The 22,417-nt window shown below is 33.3% G+C and overlaps 1 protein-coding gene and 1 long non-coding RNA gene across 3 annotated transcripts in view; one reads left to right on the top strand and one right to left on the bottom strand.

The window, feature by feature from the left end:
* LOC141514700 (coiled-coil domain-containing protein 91-like) overlaps nucleotides 1-22,417 on the bottom strand; it is a 500,695-nt gene that overhangs the window by 71,864 nt on the left and 406,414 nt on the right. The gene's annotated exons all lie outside the window — the stretch shown is intronic.
* Nucleotides 1-22,417, top strand: part of LOC141514702 (uncharacterized) — a 344,275-nt gene that overhangs the window by 13,529 nt on the left and 308,329 nt on the right. The window contains exon 2 of one of the 2 annotated variants that reach the window (XR_012476086.1): nucleotides 7,338-7,452. The exons of the other annotated variant lie outside the window; for it this stretch is intronic. This is a non-coding gene — a long non-coding RNA (uncharacterized LOC141514702). The remainder of the gene's footprint in view (nucleotides 1-7,337; nucleotides 7,453-22,417) is intronic. 2 annotated transcript variants of the gene reach the window in all.

The raw sequence follows: 22,417 nt of genomic DNA, 5'->3' as shown, positions 1-22,417 counted from the left end.
TTGATGTAATCATTTTCCTAAGACTTTGGTTTTTTTGTTTGTTTGTTTTTAGGTTTTTGCAAGGCAAATGGGGTTAAGTGGTTTGCCCAAGGCCACACAGCTAGGTAATTATTAAGTATCTGAGACCGGATTTGAACCCAGATACTCCTGACTCCAAGGCCGGTGCTTTATCCACTACACCACCTAGCTGCCCCTTGCTAAGACTTTTTACAAAGATTTTTTGCATCTATATTCATTAGAGAAATTGGTTTATAATTTTCCTTTTCTGTTTTGACTCTTCCTGGTTTAGGTATCAATACCATATTGCTGTCATAGAAGGAATTAGGCAGAGTTCTGTCTTTACCTATTTTTTTCCAAACACTTTACATAGAATTGGAATGAGTTGCATACCCTTTGATCCCCCAATACCACTTCTGCGTCTATATTCTAAGGAGATCATGAAAAAAGGTAAAAATATCACTAGTAGAAAACTATTAATAGCATCTCTGTTTGCAGTGGGAAAGAATTGGAAATTGAAGGGATGTCCATCATTTGTTCCTTAAATGCTTTATAGAATTCACTTCTGAATCCATCTGGCCCTGGGAATTTTTTCTGAGGGGCTTCATTGATAGCTTGTTGAATTACTTTTTCTGAGATAGAGTGTTTAATGTCCATTTCATTTAAACCGGGCAACTTATATTTTTGCAAATATTCATCCCTGTCACTTAGATTATTAAATGTATTGGCATACACTTGGGCAAAATAGTTCTGAATTATTATTTTAATTTCCTCCTCACTAGTAGTGACTTCAACTTCATTTTTGAAGCTAGCAATTTGGTTTTATACTTTTTTTATTTTTAATCAAATTAACCAAAAGTTTATCTATCTGTTGGTTTTTTTATAACCAACTCTTGGTTATATTTATTAATTCAATAGTTTTCTTACTTTCAATTTTATTAATTTCTCCTTTAATTTTTAGTATTACTAATTTAGTATTTAATGGGGGGGGGGGGGGGTTAGGGGCAGCTAGGTGGCGCAGTGGATAGAGCACTAGCCCTGGAGTCAGGAGTACCTGAGTTCAAATCTGGCCTCGAACACTTAATAATTACCTAGCTGTGTGGCCTTAGGCAAGACACTTAACCCCATTGCCTGGCAAAAACATAAAAAAAAAGAAATGCTAACTTTAGCAGTGAGAAAAGAAAAAGAAATTGAAGGAATTAGAACTGGCACTGAAAAAGCAGCACTTTCATTCTTTGCAGATTATGTGATATACTTAGAGGACCCTAGAAAATCAACTAAAATGTTTTGGAAGCAGTTAACATCTTCAGTGATGTGGCAGTATATAAAATGAACAATAAAGCCCAAGGGCAAGAACTAGAAAGAGAAATTCCATTTAAAGTATCTGTAGACAATATAAAATACTTGAGAATCTACCTCTCCAACATAAACCCAGAAACTATAAGAACACAATTGCAAAATACTTTTCACACAAATAAAATCATACCTAAACAACTGGAAAAATGACAAGTGTTCATGGTTAGGCCAAGATAATATAATAAAAATGGCAATTCTATCCAAGTTAAAAATACTTATTCAGTGCCATACCAATCAAATTACCAAATAATTATTTTACAGAGCTAGAAAAAACAGTAATTATATTCTTATTGAGGAACAATAGAATTGATTGAAGCAAAATGCAAAGAATGGTGGCCTAGCTATACCAGATCTAAAACTATATTATAAAATATCAGTCATCAAAATTGCCTAGTATTGGTTAAGGAATGAGAAATGGGTCACAGGAATAGAATAGGTACAAAAGAAACTGTAACAAATGACTACAATAATGTACTGTTTGACAAACCCAAATACATTAACTTCTGGGATAAGAACTTACTACTTTGCAAAAACTCTTGAAAAACTGAACATTGTAAAAACTAGGCATAGATCCACATCTCCCACCCTATACCAATATAAGGTCAAAATCAGTACAGGATTTAGACATGGACCAATTAAGAGAGCAGGAAACATTCTATCTGACTATGGGGAGGAGAGAAATTTGTGATCAAACAAGAAATAGAACACACTATAAATTGAAAAATGAATGATTTTTGAGTACATTAAATTTTAAAAGTTTGCACGATGTAGCCAAGATTAGAAGGAAAACAGAAATCTGGGAAATAATTTTCACAGTTAGTGTTTCTGTCAAATGACTCATTTTGAAAATATAGAGAAAACTGAATCAAATCAGATTGCAAAGTCAGTCAAAGAATATAAATAGGCAGTTTTCAGATGAAGAGAGATTCAAGTTATATATAGTCAGATGAAAAGCTCCACATCATTATTGCTTAGAGAAATGCATAATAAGACAATCACATCTTACCTGTCAGTTGATTAAGATGACAAAAATGGAAAATAATCAATGACAATGTTGTGGAGTTGTGAACTGATCCAATAATTCTGGAGAGCAATCTGGAAGTATGCCCAAAGAGCAATAAAACTGCTAACAACACTAGGTCTATATCCCAAAGAAATCATAAAAAATGAGAAAATTCTCACATGTTCAAAAATATTTATGGTAACTCTTTTTAGTGACTTAGAATTGGAAATTGAATGTATGCCCATCATTTGGGGAATGGCTGAACAAATTATAATATATTAATGTTATGAAGTACTATTGTTCTATAAGAAATGATGAGTGGTTGAACTTGTGAAAGAATTACGTGAATTGATACTGAGTGAAATGAACAGAACCAAGAGAACATTGTTTACATTAATAATAACATTGCGAGAAGATCAACTTTTCTGGATGTAGCTCTTGGAAGTTCAGAAATCAAGGACAACCCTGAGAGACATATTATGGACAATGCCATCCACATCCAGAAGGAAAAAACCATGGAGTCTGAATGAATATTATGTTTCTTAAAACTTCTTTTATTTTTTCCTTCCTTTCTCATGTTTTTTTTCTTTCCCCTTAGTTCAAATTCCTCTTTCACAACATGATTAATATATAATATATATATTTTAATTAATATAATATATAAAAATATTTTAATATAATATAATAAAAATCTATTAAACACGACTGACCTTTCACTTCAGACTGTTTACTGCAAAAGGGGAGGGTTATAGGTGGTGGAACAATGTGGAATTTATAAATGTTTTCAAATGGATGAATTTTGAATAACCACTATTGCATATAATTGGAAAAATAAAATAAAATTTCAATTAAAAATAGTCATTAAGAAATGGCTTTTCTTTGTTTTTACATAAATTTTTCCAGTAAATCACATTAATAAAAGAATGAAAATAAATTACTAAGCTTTCATTAAGTTTCATATACTGTATGAATTGCTAGGGATACAAATACAAAAGCAAGAAAATCTGTGAGGGACTTAGATTTGAAGGAAAGAGATAATTAAAATGAGGGATGATCGACTATGTCACAGAGTTAAGTAGAACAAGAGGTGATGATAATGTTGAGTGTATTATTATCCTCAGAACAAGGAGAAAAATAGATAGGGTTAAGGAGAAGGGAGAGGAGTAGGCTTAAGATTGATTAAGAATAGGACTGGAGGCAGAGAGGTAGCACAATGGCTAGAACACTGACCCTGGAATCAGGAGGACCTGAGGTCAAATCCAGCCTCAGACACTTATTAATTCCCTAGCTGTGTGACCTCAGGCATGTCACTTAACCACATTACCTTGCAAAAAAAAGAATAGGACAGAAAATTGTTGGAGTAAAGATGAGGTTGCATGGTTTCTAAAAGTCATTAGACTACTCCAGTCTTTGTCCTCTTTAATACAGAGTCGGCAGTAATATTATTACTAAAACAAATGTCTGAATAGTTACTCTCTAATTCAAGAAATTTGAGTGGTTCCTCATTGTCTCTAGGATGACATACAAACTCCACTATTTGACATCTGGATCCAATTTATATCTTTCTAGTCTAATTCCATATTGCAGTCTTTTACACTATAAATAATAGTGTGTGAGCTAAACATAATTACCATTATCTGTGCTGATTAGTACTTATTCTAATACTAATTAGATATATATTTATCAATTTGTTGTTCAGTCATTTTCAGACATGTCTGACTCTCCTGACACATTTGGGATTTTCTTAGCAAAAAAGATACTGGAATGGTTTGCCATTTTACATATGGGAAAACTTAGAGCTAAATGACTTGCCCCAGGTCTCATGACTTCCAAATATCTGAGGTCTAATTTGAATTCAGGTTTTCTTGAATCCAGGCCTGGTATTCCTTCCACTATACTGTGACCAGAAAAATGTGACTGGATAAAGAGTTCAGAGGTTCATAAACATGAACGAATGCCACAGAAAATATCAATTGACCCAGAAGTATTTAGGAACCAAAGAGGTTTATTACATATTACTGTGGTTAGCAGAAACTAAGGGAGAAAGAGAATAGAGGACTACGGGGAGGCTAGGTGGTGTAGTGGATAGAGCACTGGCCCTGGAGTCAGGAGTGCCTGGGTTCAAATCCGGTCTCAGACACTTAATAATTGCCTAGCTGTGTGGGCTTGGGCACACCACTTAACCCCGTTTGCCTTGCAAAAACCTTAAAAAAAGAGAGAGAGAATAAGAGGATTAGCAGCAAGAGCACCAGCAGCAGTCATTGTTATCAGGGAATAAGTAGCACAATGAGGGATAGAAGAACATGAGGGTTTATTTGATGGAAAATTGGAAAATAATATGGCAGAAACTAGGCGTAAAATGATATCTCACACTGTACACCAATATAAGGTCAAAATGGGTATATAAGGTTGATACCACAAACATGGAATAATTTTCCTCTCAGATATATAGATATAGACATAGATTAGATATAGATATAGATAGATATACATACATACATGCATGCATGCATGTATACATACACTTAAGGGAAGAATTTGGAACCAAAATTGAGATAAAGGCCATTATGAAATATAAGATGGATAATTTAATTATGCAAAATTTAGAAGTTTTTCTACAAACCAAGTCAATGCAACCAAAATTAGAAGAAAAGTAGAAAATAGATAGGGGGGAGGGAATTTACAAGAAATATGTTTGATAAAGGCCTCATTTCTCATATAAGTGATATAGAATGAAGTGAACAGAACCAGGAGAACATTGTTCACTGTGACAGCAATGAATGTATGATAAATAACAATGACTGATTTAGATACATTATAATGATACAAGACAATATCAAAATATTCATGATGAATGCTACTGCTATCCACTACCAGAAAAAGAACTGAATCTAAATACAAACTGAAGCATATTGCTTTTCTCTTTCTTTTTGTTCAAATTTTCTTCAACAAAATGACTAAGATGGAAATGTTTTACATAATTGCACACATAAAACCTGTGTCAGATTGCTCACCGTCTCAAGGAGAGGGAAAGATGACAAATAGGGAAGGAGAGTTAGAGTTTGAAACTCAAAATTTAAAAAATGAATGTTAAAAACTGTTCTATGCAATTGTGGGAAAATATTGTTTTAAAAAGTTGATGGATACATATGTCATTGTTTATGAAATCTGAGTAATAGTCACTATTAATCATTGTTTGACAAATCTAGTAACATCACTGCCAAACTATACAACTCAAGTCCTTATTTTATTACATAAAACAGCTTATTTAACAATTAGTCATTAAATGGAGGCAGTTATATCGAGGTAACAAATTTATTCTCAGTGCACACTTATTTTAATATCTAACCAGACTGGCCTAATAACTATTTCTTATATGCCAGATGCATTTCATTTCCTGCTTCTATGCCTTATCACATGTCTAGAATAGAAATTCTATCAGGTTACTACCACCTCCTGGAATCCCAAGCTTCATTGTTGGCTCAGATCAAATATTCCTAAATAAGATCCTTCATGATTCTCCCGGGTGTTCACAGTAACTCTTGATGGAAAATAATTTGAGTATATTGCATATTTATTTATATGTGTGCATGTTTATCTCCTTGGTAGAAGGTTAGATTCTTGAGGGTAATATGTTTTTTATATATTTGTATCCCTTGAACCTAGCACATTGCCTGGCACACTTAAAGTTAGCTGAATTGAATTCAGATAAAAGTGATGCTTTTTCCTTTTGCCCAATTAAACTAGGTGAATTGCAGATATTGCTCTAAGTAGTAGCTCAATTCATACTTACTTGGTACTATACTCACATCACTGCTTTTAAAGAACCTACAACCTTCTAATTATAATTATACATTCTCTCCCTCTTTCTACATTTTATATACAAATATTAAGCATTTCAACATTCATCATGAAAGAAATCTTCTTCACCTACCCTACCCCCCAATTGACTATTCATAACTCCACTATTTTTTTCCCTTTTAAAAGCGCTAAGAGTGGTAACCTCCAGATCTGATTTCCTGAAGTATCAAGAGCCTTAGTTCAAGTGGAGTTGTTATTTTGAGAAATCCTTCAATACTGTTTCAGGGCCATAGTCTCAATAACATTCATATGTGTTCATATTCATTTTTCATGTTCTTATTTATATCCTAAAGGTCTTGAATATTTTTCTTCCCTTTTTTACTTGGAGAATATCTTAGATTTAGAATGTTAAATTATGCATAGCTTTCAAAACTTGTAAATTCACAGATTTCTGGCCATAGGTGACATGAAGTGAAATACTGAGGTCCTGCCTCTTGGTGACTAATGTTTCTTGTTTTTGGACTTAGATCATAGTCTAGAGGACAGATTCTGTTTTAAATAATTTGGTATGTGGTAAAGTCTTAAGACTCTTCTCAGTGAGATTTTATAATTAGGATATTAAGATTAAATATTTTTATTACCTATATATCAGAATATGCTTTAAAATGTATTGAATGTTTTCTTAAGATGTATTCCTTCATGCTTGAAGTAAGTATTATCCTTCTGCTACCATTCCCATTTATACCTTGGCAGAATTATTATTTTGATCAATAAGAAGTGTATATTTAAGGGAAAAGGACACATTTCTCACACTGCTTCATAATTATTTTTATTCATGGCATAAACTTTAATAGAAGGGAAAGTTTATGATACAAGCCATCAAAGCATCAGTATTCATTGTTATGGCCAATATATGAGTGAAAAATAATTTTTGGATCCCTAATCCATTCCAAATCAGTATTAATCAATTTTATATTCTACATAAATCATATAGGATCATAAAATAGATAATATTCACTACTTTTTTACCAAGTTATGAGACTCAATTGTGCAATCACAAAAATGCACAGAGCATTACCCAATAGTTAAAACATAAAATAGCAACCCAAACCTTATACTCTCCTTGGAGGTAAATAGGACTTTTTAGGACTGTTTAATAAATGCTTCTTTTTTGTTTCAGGTGAATGCTATTTGGGCAACTCAAAAATTCCAAATCTTCTGCTTAGCATTGTTCTTTAGTCCTTTCAGAAGCAGAATCCTCTTAATCTTCTCTAGCTAAGTGATCTCCTTTCGAGGTATGTACCCCAACTCAGTAACACCTAAATTCATGATGTGGCCAATTTTCACAGACATATGCCAGTATCCACCATGAATACTGAAGACGGGGAGACCTCTCCCCATCCCCTTTAGAAGTCCTAAGAAGAAGTTTGCAGAGTTCCAAGTCATTGGATCAAACTAGGGGGATTTTTTTTTCTCCCTTATATAGATTAAGGGGATGTCTGTTCCAGAACTAGTAACCAGTCATTTTAGACACCATTTCCAGTCACAGCAACACAGGGACCAAGCAGGAACCACTATTCACTAATATTGTTTGGCAAGGATTCTGAGCATGTGACACATTAGGGGTCAATATAAATACCCCTATCACTCCCGTTTCAGTACATTCATTAAGTTTTATATCTGAAAAGAGCTTAGAAATCAACTAAGCCAAATCCCTCATAATATAGAAAAGGAAACTAAAATTCAGAAAGGAATAAATGATTTGCCCTAAGTCATGCAGTTAGATAACATCAGATTTGGGCCTAAGATACACAAATATTGACATCCAGGTGTCTTTTGATTATGACCTTCTATTTTATTGAAGTGAGGAACTAGGATTGTATTCATTCATTTTAAATTTTACAGTAAGATGAATGTTGGTGATTTTATTTTACAGCTTCTTTAAACAGATAGATTTGACACAATTTTTTTTCCTTCAGGACTGTCATTACCAACTTTGTATATCTTTTTTTCTTTTATTAAAGATTATATTTGAGTTTTACAAATTTTCCCCCAATCTTACTTCCCTCCCCCCACAGAAAGCAATCTGTCAGTCTTTACTTTGTTTCCATGTTATACATTGATCCAAATTAAATGTGATGAGAAAGAAATCATATCCTTAAGGAAGAAACAAAAAGTATAAGAGATAACATGATCAGACAATAAGATATCAGGTTTTTTCCCTAAATTAAAGGGAATAGTCCTTGAAATTTGTTCAAACTCCATGGCTCTTGATCTGGATACAGATGGTATTCTCCATTTCAGACAGCCCAAAATTGTCTCTGATTGTTGCACTAATGGAACGAGCAAGTCCATCAAGATTGATCATCACCCCCATGTTGCTGTTAGGGTATACAGTGTTTTTCTGGTTTTGCTCATCTAACTTTGTATATCTTGAATGTAAAATAAACCTGTTTTATTAATATCAGATAATATTCTTTTAGCAACTACTGACACGTTTTCACAGTGAATCTTTGGCAATATTGAATGATATTTGAACATCGTATATGCACACCACTTAACTCATTAAGTATTTGGTTTTTGTCAGAATAAATGTCAGATTAAATGCTGAAATTTATTTAGTGGTCTTTGGGGTATCTTTGAGAGTCTGGGTCAAAACTAACTAACAGAAAATAGGTGAAGGCAGATCACTGATTTTTGTAGTGTTCCTAATTTAAGGAATATGTGCATTCCTTCTAGGTTTCTAGGAAAGTGATTTTGAATCAGGACATAACTGCTCTAAGGGCTAAAGCTGCTCGAGGAATGACTCGGTTCCACAGAACACTGTTATAATTACTAGAAGTGAGAAAAGAGACTCAAGAATGTAACATGTGCCTGAGACTGTGCTAAAACAAAAGTACTGTCTTTGATCTGAAGGTACTCACATTCTAATGAGGGAGACAAGATGCAAATAATTATGATAAAGAGAAAGGCCATGGAAGATGGTCCTAGTAACTGAGGAGACTGACATCTGCTGATGATGAACTTTGAGCTGAGTTTTAAAGGAAGTGAAGGAAATTAAGATGCAGAGATGAGGAGAAGTATGAGAAGCAGCCAGTACAAAGATATAAAAAGGAAAGATGAGATGTCATGGCTGAAGAACAAGGAAGCCAGTGTAGCTAGGTTGCAAAACATGGTAAAGAGGAAGGTGCTTGAACACTCAAGAGATAGAAAGGGCCAGGTCAGGATGTTATATTTGAACTTGAAATTAAAAGGGGGGCAGCTAGGTGGCATAGTGGATAAAGCACCGGCCTTGGAGTCAGGAGTACCTGGGTTCAAATCCAATCTCAGACACTTAATAATTACCTAGCTGTGTGGCCTTGGGCAAGCCACTTAACTCCATTTGCCTTGCAAAAACCTAAAAAAAGAAATTAAAAGGGAGGTATTAGATTATTAAGAAGGGTAAAGGTGATGGGAAGTGGCCTTATTACACCTACATTTCAGGAAAATCACTGTCAGCTTGAGTGGGAGAGGGGATAAAGGTAATGCAGTAATCCATGAAAGAGATGCCTATGGGTCTAAACAAAAGTGAATTGAGAGAAAAGAAAATATTTCAGAGATGCTGTGAAGATTGTTTGTAGGATGAGAAAAAAGAGCTGAAAATGGCACTGAGGTTGTAAACCTGGGCAACTGAAAGGATGGTACTGGCCTAGATAAGAGAAAAGAGATTAGGGAGAATTATGTACTTAAATATAAAATATATATAATGTATATTTAATGTTGTTTTTTATCTGACTACTGTAATCCAATTTGAAGGGTCCAGATGAAGGGTCCAAGAGGCAATTGGTAATGAAAGACAATAACTAAGACGAGAGATTAGAAAGGGTACTGTAGATCTGAAAATTGTCATCAAGAGAAATGATAAGAACTGATCAGATAGTTGAGGAAAATTGGGGAAAGCAGCGTCATGAAAGTCTAGAGAAAGAGACAATTCAGAAGAGAAGGTTAATCAGCAGAGTCAAATGCTGCAGAAAGGTTCAGAAGTCTGCATGTTAAAAAAGGGATTTGGCAATTAAGAGATCACTTTGGAGAGAATGGTTTCATTGAAGACCAAAAACTAGACTTCAAAGAGTCTAGAAGACCGGAAAATGGAGGTGGTTTTTCCAACAAATTCATTTGAGAAGAATAGGAAAGTTATAGGATAATAGCTAGTGTGAATGGTTGGATTAAGTAAGGGTTTTTTAAAACTTATAAGCCATAAAAGTATCAGGAAACAGGGAGAAATTGAAAATGATAGAGTTGGAATGATAAGGGCAATCCGTTGGAGAAGACAGAAAGGGACCTGAAGATGACTGAGATGATGTGAGGAGGAGAGAGGAGTAAACTCATAATGAATGACCTACTTTAAAAAAAAACCTGATATTTCACATGGAGAGTGACACAGTAGACAGGGAACTGGTCTGGAGTCAGAGAAATCTGAATTCAAATCCAGTTTCAGACACATCACAGCTGTATGATCTTTGGTACATCACTTGATCTCTTGCAGCTTCTGTAACCATAAAATGAAAATAATAACAGCACCTAATTTCTAGGGTTGTTATGAAGACAAAATGAAATAATATTTGTAAAGTACTTGGTAAAGTATCTGGCACATTAATAAGGACTTAATAAGTATTTATTTCCTCTCTCCATGCCTTCCTCCCTCTCTCCCTTCCTCCCCCCTTCCCTCCCTTCTTTCCTTCCTTCCTTCCTTCCTTCCTTCCTTCCTTCCTTCCTTCCTTCCTTCCTTCTTTCCATCTATCTTTACTGAAGCAAACTTCTCTAACATGCCCAGTAATTCCATTCTTGCCTTTCATCTCCAGCTGATTGACCCTTCTCTCATCCCCACTCTCTCATTTATCTTCAGTTTCCCCTTCTGCAATCTGTTTTCCTATTGTCTATAAATCTGTCCTTTTCTATTCCATTGACAAAAAAAACTCATTTGATCTATCTGACTCTACTACCTGTTTCCACATCTCTTCTTCCTTTTGTAGCTAATCTATATCTCTGTTTCATTTCCTTTCCTTTCCTCTTACACTTTTCTTAACTCTGGTTTGGCTTCTGACTTCATCTCTCATTGAACACTGCTCTGTTCAGTTTCTAATGACCTTATCATAGACACCTGGAAAAGCTTTCTTTGATCTCTGTACAACCTCTGAAGAGGAAAGGAAAAAAAATCATTTCTTAAGGACTTTTTTATGTTCTAGTACTTTTTATGTGCTACAAATATATCAATCACCTTTTTTGATACACTTTTCTCAATAAAAGTTTTTTTTTAATAATGTTTGGTTTGCAATTTATTTTTTTTTTATTTTTGCAAGGGAAATGGGGTTAAGTGGCTTGCCCAAGGCCACATAGCTAAGAAATTATTAAGTCTCTGAGACTGGATTTGAACCCAGGTACTCCTGACTACAGGGCCGGTGCTTTATCCACTGCGCCACCTAGCCACCCCAATAAAAGGTTTGTTTTGTTTTTTTGATATTACTCTCTTGGTTCTTCTACCTGTGAGCTGCTCTTTTTTAATTCTTTTTTTTTGTTGGAACCTCAGCCAAGAATTTCACTTAGTGATCTCATCAAATCCCAAAGGTTAAATTACCATTTCTATGTTAATGATTCTCAAATTCAATGCTAATTTTCTTTTCTGACTTCCAGAATTGCATCTTCAATTGCCTATTAAATGTCTCCAACTGAATGTCTCGCAGACACATTAAATTTAACATTTCCCAAACTGAACCCTTTATACTTCCTTCAGAGACTTCACATATTCTGTACTCTAATATTTCCTTTATTATCAAAGGAACTACTCTTCTTGCTGCTACTCAGATCTTAACCTAGGAGTCATCTTCTAATCCAAATCTCTTGCCTAGACCTTCTCTCCCTCCATCCCTACCTCTGTGAGTACTCAGATAATTTGATAATTGCCTCATGAGGCAATTTATGTCAAAATTTATTCTTTCCTTAATAGTTATACTTATTTAGCTTTCTTATATTTCAGTTGTTTGGAGTTTTTGAAAACCCATTATTTTATGAATATCTTTTTCTTTTGAGGGGCAGGAATGACTCTAATATCATTCATTTGTTGGACCTATTTCTTTTAAAACTCTTGCAGGATATGTCATTGAGATTTGGATATACATTCATTTGCTTTTCAGAATTGCTATTCTTTTTAGTAGTTTTGAGTAGGACTTAACATATTTGTAATATAAATTTTTTCTTTTATATTTGAAGATCTTTCTCAAAGGAATTTGCAGAATTTTCTTTTGTTAATTGAAATTATTGAGTTTAATAATTGTTATTAACCTTTTGATGTCTTGGAATTTGAAGTAGGCCTTAAATTTTGTTGTTTTTTTTTTAATGAAAGGTTCCTATGTATTTAAATTATTTCTTTGTTTTCTGTATTCAGAAGTTTGGAGAATATTCTTTTTTTTTTTTTTTTTAGATTTTTGCAAGGCAATAGGGTTAAATGGCTTGCCCAAGGCCACACGGCTAGGTAATTATTAAGTGTCTGAGACCGGATTTGAACCCAGGTACTCCTGACTCCAGGGCCGGTTCTTTTATCCACTGCGCCACCTAGCCGCCCCCCTGGAGAATATTCTTGACTTATTTTTGACATTGTGATAGTCAAGGCTTTTTTTTAAATTTATAATGCTCTTTTGATAGATGATGATTCTTAAAATGTTTCTACACATCCCACCTTCAAGGTTAGAGGCTTTAACCTGTAAAAATATCAAGTGTTCTTTTAAAAAAGCTGCCTTTTGCTTATCTTCTATTTGAAATAAGTGAGGAAAGTTATTTTTATTTCTGTATTCTTGTATTCCAAATCTGTTATTCTCCCTTCTGCATCTTTGGAATAATTCTCTACTACGCAAACAATTTTTCTAGTCTGATATTTGGTAGTTTTTTTAAATTAAATTTCTATTTTGAAGGCTATTAATTCTGACATTTTTTCCTTCTTAATTTGTTCTCTTATGGATTTCATTTTTCATACTATTTTGGAACTTCTTTCTAGTTCCATCTTAAATTGAATTGTATGCTTTATTTGCATTTTTTCACTCTTCTTTTCTAAAATTTCTAATTCCCATGGTAACCACTGTCATTTTTCTGGTCACTCAGATTTACAGCCTCAGCATTATCCTTAACTTTTCACTTTTTCTCATAAATCCAAGCAAATGTTTGAGATAGAACTGAAACTCAAGTTTTCTGGATTACTACTCCAGTATTCACTAGGCCTCCAAACTACCTATATGCTACCTACATACCCACAAAAACACACCTACTATATAATACTGCTATAAAAGTTATAGGAATATACTGGTGCTTTTGATGCTATAACAAACTCACAAGTATACCTTGGGATATTTTACATTTCTGAAGGATAGATAACTACTTGTCATATGTCAGATACTATGGGAGCTACAAGTGTGAGGTGATTCAGATTCAATTTTAGAACTGACTATTTCTTTGTACTTTTGGATATGTAACTTTCTCAATTTTGTTGTCATATCTTTTTCATTTGGATTTTTACTGTTGCTATGAAAAAGATAGGTACTACATAAAATTAGTAAGGAATAGTAAATTAGAATGGTAATATCCAAATTGCAAAATTTGAGAAGTTGTAAAAGAACCAAAAAAACACATAATGCTATAGTAAGTGACTGTGGTTATTTAAGAGTGAAAGAAAAACATACTTTTATTCATGTATACTTTTTCTCAATGACTACCAAGATGTTAGTATACAAATATTTATTAAATTTTTTGGCTCTAACTAGATAAACAGAACTGTTATAAATTCCTTTTCTCCTGAATGTGCTATGAAAAAGTTACAGTAAGGATATCTCCAAGTGAAATAGTTTCAGAACTTTGCTATAAGCAATGTGTTCTGAGGAGAAAGATGCTCTTGGTTAGGTGAAAGTAGGTTTCATGGAAAGATGATATTTGAATTGAGTAATGAAAGATGAATAGGAATATGATAGCATTTGAGAGAGAGTGAATAGCATGGAAAACCATGGAAGTGATACTTTGGTTTTATTTTTTTTTCACATTCTTATGTCCATTATTCTCAGACACCTTTAACTGAATTTTCCATGCCTCATCCCCTATAAGTGAGTATAGTCCAAGGCTTTGTCCCTAATCTTTTTTCATCTCTACACCTTTTCTTTGTGCTGTCATCAATTTCCATGGATTCAATTATCTCTCGGGAGTTAATCTAATACTTTTTTTGCAGGGCTATGGGATTAAGTGAATTACCCAAGGTCACACAGACTGGTTTTGAACTCAGATCCTCCTGACTCCGGGGCCAATGCTCCATCCACTGTACCACCTAGTTGCCCCTGATGTCATGGTCTTTTGAGAGAATGGAGGACAAAATATTATCAGTGGAATTAATCTCCATATCTAGTGTTTCTCTCCTAACCTTTAATATAAGGTTACCAGTTGTCTGCATGAAATTTATCCCTTTATATCTTACAGGTATCACAAATTTGACAAATCATAACTTTGCTATTTATATCAAAGGTGCTATCATCTCTTTTTCTTACTCCTATATTCATTTATTTAGTTGCTGAGTTTTGTTGTTTGTAAAACAATAATTCTCATCACTATCATTTATAGTTCATACCATCACGACATTTTACTACTTATTACAATAAGATATTTCTTAATATCTTACCTCCTCCAGTCTCCTCTACAGTTCATTCTCTATAAAGCTTCCAAGTTGATATTCCCAAAGCAAAAGGCTAAACTTGCTCAAAAAGTTTCACTAGGTCTCTACTGTTTTAAACATAAAATACTATATAGACTTCTCTGATGTTTAAAACCTTTCATAACCTTTCCATAATCTTGTACTCCATATCTTAGACAAATTGACTAATTGGTGGCTTCTAGTATGTAATAGTCTATCTCTTTCTTTTTATCAACATTGGAAGCACCCTTCAAGGCTAGACTCACATATAAATTCTATATTATTCTCTTCCTATTTTTCCAGATTATTAGTGTCTCACCATTTCCCTAAAATAACTTTGTATTTATTGAAACCTTTGTGTTCATATACATAAACTATATGCTGTCCTTGAGGACAGCAAAAGTTTCATTTTTCTATGGATCATCAGTGCTTAGAAGGATGCCTAGCATATAATAAGTGTTTTATTTGTGAATTGAAATTGAATTGCTAAACTAAAGCAATGTGTTCCATATAAGTGACCGAACCAAAGGTTTCTCTTAGGTCTGGGATTGTTACTCTGGTTATTTCCCCTGTAAGCTTCGGACAGTTGGGAACTAAAATTGATAACCTGTTCCCCTTTAGGAATCATATCCATAAATCTGCTTGCTTTTGAACTTGATTCTTGCTCATTCTCCTTGTACTATTTGCAAATTTTAACATTTAAAATAAAAATGAAATCATGCTGGGTAGGATTAACTAGGAAACTCATGGCACAAATGGCTTATTATATCAAATATAAAATGGGATAATAATATCCTTCCCAAAACAAAGCATACATGAGTTTTGACATTCACAAATGAAATGTTCCTGGCACAACAATGATGAGAAGAGATAATAATGAATACTTTGACCCAACAAAACCACTCCTTGTTCTATTTCCAAAGATAATGAGGGGAAAAGGAAAGTAACTTATTTGTTTTAAAATATTGCAGCTCTCCTTGTGATGGCAAAGAACAGGAAATTGCAGGGATGCCCATCAATTGGGGAATGGCTGAAAAATTTGGAGTATATAATTGTGATGGAAAACTACTGTAGTAAAAGAAATTTAGAGATCAATGATTTTGGGAAACCTTAAAAAAAATTGTACAAAATAATGAAGAGTGAAATGAGCAAAGTCAAAAGAAGATTGTGTACAGTAATAGCAACTATTTTGTCTATTATAAATATCTAAATTAAGTATAACAGACATAGGAAGATAGATGCTATCTATCCAGAGAAGGAACTGATAAATGTATAGACTAATTTTACACACACACACACACACACACACACACACACACACACACATCATATATATATATATATATATATATATATATATATATATATATATATATATACTTACATACCTGTCTAATTCAATCCATTTCTAGGGTAGGAGGGGAAGAAAAAAAGAAATTTACAGGTAATTTCTATTGTATATTTGAAAGGAATGGAAATTAGAAAAATTACAGTTTCACATGCAATTATATTTCTTATTGTACTATGTTACAGAAATGCCCATTTTATTTCATAAATTAGCAATAATTTAAAAAAATTTGTTATTCTCAGTTTTTATTTTCCTCAAGTTTGGTATATTACACTACCAGAAGAAAAAAAAAGCATAGAATGAAATTATATTCCAAGAACCAAACATAAATTCCTTGAACAATCAACCTAAAACAACATTATTTTCCTTGATGACATTACATATATATATATATATATATATATATATATATATATATATATATATATATATCAAGTCAACATAGAAATTAGTTGGATAAATACCCTTATTTTCACTATATGGCTGAAAAAATCATTCTTGATTTTGCTTTTAAATGAATGTATGAAAAATTCCCTTTTCCTCTAATCTCTGGAATATTTATTTGACTGGTGTGCTAAATATACATTTTTTTGCTTCTCTCCTGTGAACATGGTGTCATATTTTACCTATTGCACAATAAGTAGGTGATGAATATAATAATGTAATTTTGAGAATACCACTATCTTCATTGTAACACTTTGCAATATCGCTGTAGGGATAAACAATACAGCAAAGATAGGAATTGTTGCTGAAGCTTTGACTGAACACCTGTTCATATGACATGTACCCCTTCCAAGAAAAATAAAAGAACATCTTTGAACAGTCAGTCCATCAATGACTCAATTAAAATTCATGCTCATTTTTTAATTTATTCATTAAAATATTTAATGCCTTCTATGCTGTGCTAGATATTATAGTAAATGCTAAGCTTAGAATCCATCCTCTTCCATCCAAGAAAGACATGTAGATATACAAATAAGCAATACCAAGTAGTGTATACTTAGTGCTAAATAAGAAGTAAAGATACTATATGGTAATGGAAAGGATTATGCAAGCATGAAGGTGGAGGTTTCATCTAAATGGATGGGATGTGAAAGGGCATTCCCAGTGAAAGAAGTGAAAGGATGTGTGTGATGCTTTCAGTGGACATTTTAGCCCAGCCTGAATAGAATGGGAGGTAAATGTGGACTAGTAATAGATTAGAAAGAAAAGTAGTGTGGAAAGAAATTGTGGTGCCCTTGAGTATTATTGCCTAATATAATGGAAAAGTTATGACCTAGACTTTAGACTTCACAAATATCTAACTCAGTACCTTCTTTGGGAAGGAGTTTATTGAAATGAAGGGATTAGACTAAATGGTTGATACCTTCAATTTCTGAATTTCATTTTCTCTAAATATTGTAAATATTACAGAGTTGTTATTTCTATTTATAAGATCATAATTCCAGATTACTACCTCTATTTCTCTTTTAAAATTATTAATATATTTTGTTAATGTATTGTTTTCCTGGGTGGAGAGGCAATATGGCCAAAAAAAAGGCAGCTCCTAGACTATGCTCTCCTTAAAGTCCCTCAATTTCTGGAGCAACAATAGGTTGGGATGAAATAATTTTCCACTCAAAGACAACTTAGAAGTTAAGCAGGAAATATCTGTTGCATCTGGGTGATAGCTAGCACCATCCTGTTCTGATGGCACCAGCACAGCACCAGTCCCAGCATATTAGGAGCAAGATTTAAATCTATTGAATTAGCAGTGACAGCAAGAGCTTTCAGTCTGAAGATGGTAAGGGAGTCAAACAACTGGTCAGAAGGAGATAACAGGAGTCTCTTTATTAGTACTGAGGCAGGACTCTACTGCTTTGCCCATACTCACATCTGAGTCATGGTCCCAGGGCAAGGAAGAGAACTAACACATTAGAATTTGTGACTGCAGTGGAACTGGAACATTCCTCTCAGTTCCAGTGCAGAAAAGGTGAAGAGTGTAATCAAAGCATTTCTCCTTAGATCATACATCCTTGAAAGATCTGAAAACTTGAAGGTCTTTAGAAGTCTATCTGTAAACAACTGCACAAAATACCTAAAGCTTGGGGCATGACACCCTCCATCCTGAAAGTGGAGTCCTACTTAAAGAGTTAAAAGTCAAGAAATAGACTGGGGAAATGAACAAAGAGAAAAAATTCTAACCATATAAAATTACTATGGTAACAAGGAAGCTCAAAACACATTCAGAGATAAAAAAGCCAAAATTTCTACATTTAAAGCTTACAAAAAATGAATTGCTCTCAAAACAATTTTTGATTTTGAAAATCAAGTAAGAGAGGAAAAATTGAAAAGAGAAATTACAGTGAAGAAGAAAATTATGAAAAAGAGTCAGTAACTTGGAAGACACAAAAAATACAGAAGAAAATAGCACTTTATAAAGCAAACTAGTTCAAATGATAAAAGAGGTACAAAAAGCAATGAGAAGAAGAATGTCTTAAAAAAAAACAGAATTGACCAAATGGAAAAGGAGATATAAAAACTCATTGACAAAAAAAAATTCTTTAAAATATAGAATGAAACAAAGGAAAACTGATGACTGAGAAATCAAGAAACAATGAAACAAAACCAAAAGAATGAAAAACAAAAAGAAGCTGTGTAATATCTCATAGGAAAATACAACTGACTTAGAAAACAGATCCAGGACAGATAATTTTAAGAAATTATTGGATTACCTGAAAGCCAGGATTAAGAAAAGAACTAGCTATCTTTCAGGAAATTATTATTCTTTTTATTTTTTTTCCAAGGCAAAGGGTTTGAGTGACTTGCCCAAGACCACACAATTAAATAAGTATTACATATCTGAGACCAAATTTGAACCGAAATACTCTTGACTCCCACACCAGTGCTCTATCCCTGTGCCACCTAGCTATCCCTTTTCAATAAATTATCAAGGAAAATGCCCTATTTTATGGAACCAGAAAGTAAAACAAAAATTGAAAGAATTTGGGGTGCTAGGTAGCACAGTGGATAGAACACCAGCCCTGGAGTCAGGAGTGCCTGAGTTCAAATCCGACCTCAGACACTTAATAATTACCTAGCTGTGTGGCCTTGGGCAAGCCACTTAAGCCCATATACCTTGCAAAAAAATAATTGAAAGACTGTACTAGCCACCTCCTGAAAGAGATTGCAAAATGAAAACTTCCAGGACTATTATAGCCTAATTTTAGAGCTCCCCAGTCAAGGAGATAATATTACAAGTAGCCAGAAAGAAACAATTCAATTATCATTGACTCACAGTTTTAGCAACTTCTACATTAAAGGAATGTAAGGCTTGGAATTTGATATCCCAGAGGGCAAAGAAGCTAGGATTGCAATCAAGAAATACTGCCTTTGCAAAACTGAGTATGATTCCTTGGGATGGGGAAAGGGGAATAAAAAAATTAACTTTCTATATATAAGATTCTACAGAAGCATAAAAAGGTAAACAGGAAATTAAAATTATAAAGGACTCAAGTTTTAACTGTTTCATCAGTACATGAGAAGATGACACTTGTAACCAACAAGAACTTTCTCATTATTAAGTTAAATATGAATATATATATATATATATATATATATATATATATATATGTCAAATGTGTCAGTTGAATATGAAGGGATGATATCTAAAAGAGATACAATTAAAGAGTGAGAGAAGAATGTACTGGAAGAAAGGGGAAGGAAGAGGTAGCATGGGGTAGGTTATTTCTAAAAAGTCAATAAAAAGCTTTTACAGTGGCAAGGAATATGGGGGAGATAGGAGTTAGTGAATTAATCTTACTCTCATCAAAATTGATTCAAAGAGGGAAAAGCATACACACTCAAATGGATATAGAAATCTGTCTTATATTTCAGAAAAGTAGGTGGAGAAGGGGGATTAGAAAGGGGGAAGTGATTGAAAGGAGTGCAGATTGGGGGAGAGGAGTAGACAGAAGCAAAACACTTTGATTAGCTACAAGATGAAAGCAGAGAGAGAGAGAGAGAGAGAGAGAGAGAGAGAGAGAGAGAGAGAGAGATCTGAATAAGGAAGAGAATATAATGGAGGGAAATGCAGTTAAGCAATAGTGACTGAAAAAAATTTGAAGCAAGTTTCTCTGATAAAGTTACCATTTCTCAAACATATAGAGAACTGAATTAAATTTTAAAAAGTTAAATTTATTCTACAAGTGATAAAAGATCAAAAGATATGAACTATTTTCAGATGAAGCAAAGACACATAAAAATGCTAATACTCACAGTTGATTGGAGAAATACAAATGAAAACAATTGTGAACCATTATGTTTATGAACCATTATCTATTACATTGGCCAATAGTACAGAAAAGGAAAATGACAAATGTTGGAGGGGATGTGGGAAAAATAAGACATTGATATATTGTTGATGGAGTTGTGAACTGATTTTTAACTATTCTATAGAACAATTTGCAACTATGCCCAAAAGGCTATAATACCCTTGCACACCCTTTGATCTAGCATTACCAATACTAGGTCTATATCCCCAAAAGATATAAAAAACAAAAAAGAGAGGAATTTATATATACAAATGTAGCAGATCTTTTCAGATGGCATGGAATCAGAAATTGAGGGGATGTCCATCATGTGGGGAATGGATTAGCAAATTGTAGTATGTGATTATGATGGAATGTTATTATACTAAAACAAAAAGCAGGGAGCTCTTAGAAAAACCTGAAAAGACCTACATGAGCTATTGCAAAGTGAATTGTACTGTGGACAAAGTGACAACAATGTTATAAGATGATCTGCTATAAATGACTTATCTATTTACAGCATTACTATTCAAGAGAGCTCTGAAGGATTTACAGTGAAAGATTCTGTCCATTTCCAAAGTGGGAACTGATGGAGTCTGAATACTGATTGAAGTATACTTTTTTTATTCTATTTACTTTTCCTGAAGTTTTTTGTTTGTTTGTTTGTTATTTGGTCTATATTATCTTTTACAACATGACTAATTTGGAAATATTTTCCATGGCTACACATATATCACCTATATGGAATTTCTTGTCTTCTCAATGAAGGGGGGGAGTGGAGAAAGGGAGAGAATTTGGAACTCAACATTTTAAAAATAAATGTTAAAAATTTTTCTCACATGTAATTGAGGAAAAATAAAAAGCTAAATAAATTTTTAAAATAAAATAAAATATTTATTATTTTGCTTTATTCATATATCATTTTGTTCTCCTCCTGTCCTGTACCCATCCTTTATAAGAAACAAAACAAAACGGATTAGAATAGTTTCAAAAGAAATGACTACAGCAATCTACTGTATATTGACAAACCCTAAGACATCAGCTTCTAGGAAAAGAACTCACTATTTGACAATACTTGTTGGGAAAGCTGGAAAACAGTATGGCAAAAACTTGGCATAGATAAACAACTCTATCCCAAAATAAGGTCAAAATGGGTATAGGATTGGGACATAAAGTACAACACCATGGATAAATTAATAGACCAAGAAATACTCTATCAGATCTATGGAAAGGGAATAAATTTATGACCAAATAAGAATTACAGTACATTATAAAATGCAAAATGATTTTGACTATATTAAAATTAAAAAAGTTTCTGCACTAATAAAATCAATGCTCCCAAAATTAGAAGGAAAGCAGAAAGCTAGGAAACAATTTTCACAAATAGAAGATGTGATAAAGGTCCCATTTCTAAAATATATAGAGAATTATATAATTTATAAGGTTACAAGTTATTCCCCAATTGATAAATGGTCAAAGGATATGAACAGAGAGTTTTCAAGTGAAAAAACTGAAGCTATATATAATCAAATGGAAAAAAACATGCTCCAAAATGGGGAGGCTAGATGTCAAATTAGATAAAGTACTGACCCTGGAGTCAGGAGGGTCTGAGTTCAAAACTGATCTCAGATACTTAATAACTACCTAGTTGTTTGACCTTGGGCAAGAACCTTAACCCTGTTGCCTAGCAAAAACAAAAGCAAAAATGCCCCAAATAATTATTGATTAGAGAAATTGAAATTAAAGCAATGACATAACCTATCAGATTGGCCAAGGTGAGAGAAAAGGAAAATGATCAAAATTGGAAAGGCTGTGGGAGGACTGGGACATTGATGCATTGCTGGTGGAATTGTGAATGTATTGAACCATTCTGGAGAACAATATGGAACTATGCCCAAAAAGCAATAAAAATATTCATTCCCTTT

Source organism: Macrotis lagotis, chromosome 2 (genome assembly GCF_037893015.1).
Source record: "Macrotis lagotis isolate mMagLag1 chromosome 2, bilby.v1.9.chrom.fasta, whole genome shotgun sequence".
Classification (NCBI taxonomy): Eukaryota; Metazoa; Chordata; class Mammalia; order Peramelemorphia; family Peramelidae; genus Macrotis; species Macrotis lagotis.
The sequence above is the reverse complement of the archived record's forward strand: the minus strand, read 5'-3'. Positions and strand labels throughout refer to the sequence as shown.